Here is a 6000-nt window from a genome sequence, read left to right as displayed (position 1 = left end):
AAATTATGGCAGTCAGGTATTCTCCCGAGAGTGAACCCCCTCCATGTTATTTCAATGAAGGGTGTAAACCACGGCGTGTTTTGACTCGTCAGTTGGTCCCCACTGCACCTGCCCCTATTCCTCCGCAGGGGGACTCTCTCCAGGGCGCAGAGGGGAATCTGCAGGACTCCAGGTCGGAATCTCTGCAGAGGGATAAGGGGGAAATGGAAGGGCACACCTCAGGAGGAGTAATTACTAGGCAAAAGATCAAGCAGATGCAACAGGTTGCATACCCCTCCCCTGGGGACGCCCAGAGGGTCCGGTCGCATCCGCAGATACTTACACCAGGGACGAATACACCCCTGCACCACCAGCTCAGCCCGTTCCCCAGGCCTGGATCAACTACGGGCAACAGCAGCAGCTGCAGCAAACTCAGCCTCCTCAATGACGGTACCCCGGGGGCGAAGGCAAACAATGTGATGGTCTTATTTCCTTAATGTCTTTAGCCGGCTCCTTCCCCACTTTCTCTGCAACTGGGGTAAAGGGCAACCCACAGTCTCTGGGACTCACTTTGCCTCTAAATGTTATTTATGCTGATAAATGTTTTTCTCACCGTTTTCTTTTTTCCCCAGCTTGTCCGATCCCTTTGATGGGCCGGGATTTACTCTGTAAGCTTGAGGCTACTTTAACCTGCACTCCTGAAGGGGTAGGATTATTGATGACAGTGTTAGGAGATTCGGCCCCAACTCAGGGTAATTGGGAAACCCCCCCCTCTCTCTCCCCTGACCTCACTGACTTGCCTTTAACCCTCTGGGGAATTTCTGACACTGATGTTGGCCTGCTCCTTTCGGCAGAGCCAGTAAGGATTCAAGTAAAGCCCTCCTTAACCCCCCCGTCAGTCCCTCAATACCCCCTGTCGCTGGAAGCCCGGGAGGGCATCCGCCCCATTATCGAGGAATTCATTGCACAAAAGCTAGTCCGCCCTCAGCGCACTCCCTGTAACACCCCTATACTGCCTGTCAAAAAGCCTCCTAAAAAGGATGGAAACCCTATTCGTTGGCGCTTTGTACAAGATCTACGGGTTGTTAATCAGTATGTGGTCCCTCTTCATGCAGTAGTTCCTGATCCAGCTACTATCATCAGCCAAATCCCCTGGGATGCTAAGTGGTTCACTGTTATTGACTTAAAATCAGCCTTTTTCAGCATTCCTGTGCACCCAGACTCTCAGTATCTCTTTGGTTTCACCTGGGAGGGACAAAGTTATGTCTGGCAACGACTTCCTCAAGGCTACAGAGACAGCCCCACGATTTTCAGCCAATGCCTCCGCCACGACTTGGAAGGCTTCACCAGTCCGCAGGGATCCACGTTAGTCCTATACGTAAATAACATCCCATTAGGTAACCGCGAAGAAGCTGCCCTCCGCATCAATGGTAAGGCACTTTTATTATACCTACACACCAGAGGCCACAAGGTAGACCCTAACAAGATTCAGTGGGTCTCACAGAAGGTCCGATATCTGGGCTTCCTGTTAACCCCAGAGGGGAGACAAATGGACCCAGTCCGCATAAAGACTATCCAAAACTGCCCTCTGCCAAACACCAAAAAACAACTTCGAGGTTTCTTAGGATTAATTGGCTTCTGTCGCCCCTGGTTGCCGTCCTGCGGGGAGTTAAGCAAACCGCTCCACCGACTCACTGCTAACCTTGCTCCTGACCCTTTGCAGTGGTCCCCGGACACAATCCAAGCCTTTCAGTTACTCAAGGACAGTGTGGCCTCCTCCATGTCTCTCCGCCCCCCCAATTACAGCAAACCCTTTCACCTTTTTGTCCACGAGAGGGGCGGAATTGTTAGTGGCGTCCTTACCCAGCTGAGCGGGCCCCACCATTTCCCGCTTGCTTTTTACTCTCAGCAGATCGACCCTGTCGCTCAGGGAACCCCATCCTGCACCTGGACTCTGGCAGCAGCTGCCCTGCTGATCACAAAGGCAAAGAGCCTGACCCTGGGTCATTTTACCACGGTTTGGACCTCTCATGCCTTGTCAGCCCTTCTGCGTAGGGGCACAACCCAAGTCTTTTCGGCCCATCGTCAGCAACAGCTAGAGGCCGAACTCTTAAAAGACACTAACCTAATTTTTAAAAGGTGTGGGCCCCTTAATCCAGCTACCTTGCTTCCTGACCTGCCAGTCCTCCAGGATCAGCACAACTGTGTGAAAGTAGTTTATAGCATCTTACAGATAAGGGACAACCTGTTTGACGTGCCACTGGACAACCCTGATTGCATCCTCTTCTCGGACAAAAGCTCCTTCTATGTTAATGGCAAGCGTTTCACCGGTTATGCAGTCACCTCTGAATGGGACATTCAAGAGGCCGCCTCACTGCCAGGCAACTGGGAAGCCCAAGCCGCCGAACTCTATGCCCTGGCCCGAGCTTGCCAGTTGGCCGCTGGTAAGACCGTTACCATTTTTACTAATAGCAAGTATGCTTTTGAAGTTGTGCATTGTCACATCCACCTCTGAAAGTTTCAAGGTTTCCAGACAGCTGCCGGTAAACCCATTCAGCACCTCCCCCTCATCCACAAGCTTTTGGACGCCCTCCAAGAACCCTCGGTCCTGGCTGTAGTTCACTGCCGGGCCCATACTAAAGATGATAGCCCCGTCACCCGTGGGAATGCCCTGGCTGACGCCTCCGCCAAGACGGCTGCCGTCTTACCCTTAGCCATGCCCATGTTGGCTATTGCAGCCTCCTCCTTTACTCCACCGTACCCCGTACCAGTACCCGCTGCTGAACTACAGTCGTGGGAGAGCCTCGGAGCCACGCTGGTCAAAGGGACCTGGCTTATGCCGGATGGCCGAGCCTGCCTCCCTCGCTCCACATACCCCGTGGCAGTTCACTGGCACCATGATAAGGGGGGTCACTACGGCACGCACGCCCTTGTGAACACCATCGCTCGCTTTTGGTATGCTCCAGGCATTCAACCCTACTGCCTGTCAATAGTGAAAGCATGCAGCACATGTCAGCGTAATGGACTTGCTCCGCCTCTTAACAAAATTAAGGGTAAAAGACCTCCGCCTGCTGCTCCATTTCAACATCTTCAAATTGACTTTGCAAATATGCCAAAGGCTTTTAAAAAAAAGCACCTCCTTGTTTTGGTTTGCCCTCTGACTTCCTGGGTTGAAGCTTTTCCTACTGCTAATTGTACTGCTGCCACAGTGGCAAAGATTCTCCTTAAAAACATTGTACCCCGTTTTGGCATCCCTCTTGTGCTTGACTCAGATCGCGGACCTCACTTTACTGGTCATGTCCTTGGCCGTTTAGAACAAGGACTGGGCATTTCACACTCCTTTCATACACCCTACCACCCCCAGTCTAGCGGAAAAGTTAAGCGTATAAATAAAGAGCTTAAGTTTACATTGGCTAAATACTGTCAGAAAACAGGGTTAAAGTGGCCTCAGGTACTTCCCTTGGTCCTGTTTCACCTTCGTACTCGCCCAACCCGTGTATTGGAATTATCCCCCTTTGAATTGCTTTATGAACACCCCCCTTTCAAAGGCGGGGTGCTACCACGTGCTAATGTTTCACTATTGGGAGGGGATCATATGACCGCGTGCCAGTTTCTCTCCCTACAGGCTCGCCTCCGTACCCTTTGGAAAGCCTCGCAGTTTTCCCAGACCGTGCCGCTGGAAGAACAGATCCACCCGTTCCAACCAGGGGACTTCGTCTGGGCCAAAAAGTTTGTTCGTGGCGACACCCTCCAGCCGAGGTTTACTGGACCCCACCAGGTTCTTTTAACAACCCAGACTGCAGTGTTCCTGGAAGGACGCAAATCCTGGATCCACCACTCCCACGTCAAGCCAGCCGTAGTGGACCACAGTAACGGACCAGCAGCTCTTGCCACCACTGAGGACACTGCCTCCGACCAGTGGACCAGCTTACCTCTTTCAGACATCAGACTTAAATTAACTCGGCAAAAATAAGAGGACCTTTTATTCTGACAACTGTATGTTTTTTATTATGCCTTTTTAGTTTATTTTCTGCTTATAAAGATAATGCTTTTATTAAATATTCCCATGAGGTTAAAACTCGTATTTTAGGAAATAGAAGTAATTGCTGGGTATGTACTCAATTTCCAGTAAATGCAGAACAGGGACTCCCCTTCACACCCATTCCCCTGACCACTGCTAATATGACTTGGATGCCACCGGCTAGAGTAAAAGATCCAGTCCAACACAATCTTACATGGGACAAAACAGGAGTGCCAATTAACAGATATCTCAGGGTAACCAATCAGACAGGATCACTGTGTTTTGTTAAAGAAAAGGGGTCAACTTTTGTGGAAACAAGTAAATGCAACATGTATTTTAATGGCACCGCCTTTAGTAAAAATCTTGGCTTCAAGCCTTGCGCATCCCACTTATCCTATATGTGGATCCCTCACCCCGATCCAACTTTTTCATGGGTGGGCAAGCCTTCAGAGTCAGCTTTTAAGAAGCCCTGCTCAGATCACGAGGGTGTCCAACTAATTGCTAAGGGACATACGATTGCCTTCTACAACTGCTCAAGTAGTACTACACTGCCCTTTGAAAACACCACTACCAAATTGTGCCTCTGCAGTTCACACAATGACCCCTCTGCGTTACCAGGGGAACAGTGGTCCAACGGGTGGTGGGTTACCTCCTACTTTGAGAAATGGAATACCCAAAACGCATTGTATGAAACATACTGGGTGTGCGGGCCCAAAGCTTATTACTTTCTCTCCCCTAATTGGGCAGGGTCATGTTATTTAGCGTGGCTAACACCGCCTTCTCGCATCTCCCTCACTCCCCCTCATTTTCCCCACGTTCGTAACATCCGTGAAACCTTCAGAGATATTAATATCCATAATGGTTTGTCGTGGCAGCGGTGGGCTGGTCTCATTAGCTTGAGGGGTGGTGTCATCCGTCTACAGGGACTACTAGAATCTTTAACCAATGAAACTGCGACCCTATTTGAGAATCAGGCCGGGGAAATGTCCCAGCTGCGCCAGTTAGCTTTGCAAAATCGAATGGCTTTAGACATAATGTTAGCAGCCCAGGGAGGAACTTGCGCCCTCATAAATGAAGAATGCTGTGTTTTTGTAAATGACACCTACTCTGACACTTTTCAACGTACCAAACATCTAAGGGAAATGGCTAAGAACTACACCTCTGGCCAGCCACCTTATGATTGGTGGGGAGCCTTATGAAATTGGCTGCCTGGATTTGGGTGGGTTAAAAAACTCTTGGTGGGTATTACGTAATCCTTATAATACTGTGTTGCTGTATTCAGTGCGTCCCCTCCCTCATAGGCTCATGTGGGTCAGTTTATTCTTTTCCTACTTCAGCCAAGGGCCTTACTCTCTTCAAGTTGGCCCAGGCTGAAATTGCCAAGCGGCCCTTGGCTCCTTAAAATGGGGTGTAGCTTTTGGTAAATAGTTATCCCAAAGCTACAAATGAAGGAATGTTGGGTCTGAACTTTTGATGATCTTAAACTTAACCCAGACTTAATGTCTCTGTCTGAACTTTTAATCAAAGCTCTGACCTGCGAACTACTCATGACACCCCCTCCCCTTAAGTAGCCATCTCCCCTTTTGTCTTTTTGAATTTACATTTTAACCTGTTTTATCCTGTAGAATCTTGATTGATTATGCATGACCATTATGATCTGTTAATCACTTTGTTTACTTCTGTGTATAAATATTGATGCTCACCCCTAATAAACTTGCCACACTTACTCTGAAGCCTTTCAAGCTAAGGATAGTGTGAGCCCGTTGATCAACGAATTGGTGTCTGGTCTCTGACAGATTGTGAGCCCCATACCAACTCCGCACAAACTCGGGTGCTGGAGAGGTAAGTAAGGACTTGCTTTTTATCTAACAGGACTATACAGAGAGGGGAAGCAAATGCCTAAGTTCCTGCACCTGAGGAGACAAGGAAAACCAGTGCCTTGGCTCCATGGGGATCCCAGCTGAGAGCTAGCCAGCTATTGCTGGGGAAGGGAAGACTGG

The sequence above is a fragment of the Malaclemys terrapin genome, chromosome 16, assembly GCF_027887155.1.
Source record: "Malaclemys terrapin pileata isolate rMalTer1 chromosome 16, rMalTer1.hap1, whole genome shotgun sequence".
Taxonomy (NCBI): domain Eukaryota; kingdom Metazoa; phylum Chordata; order Testudines; family Emydidae; genus Malaclemys; species Malaclemys terrapin.
Note: the sequence above shows the minus strand (reverse complement) of the source record.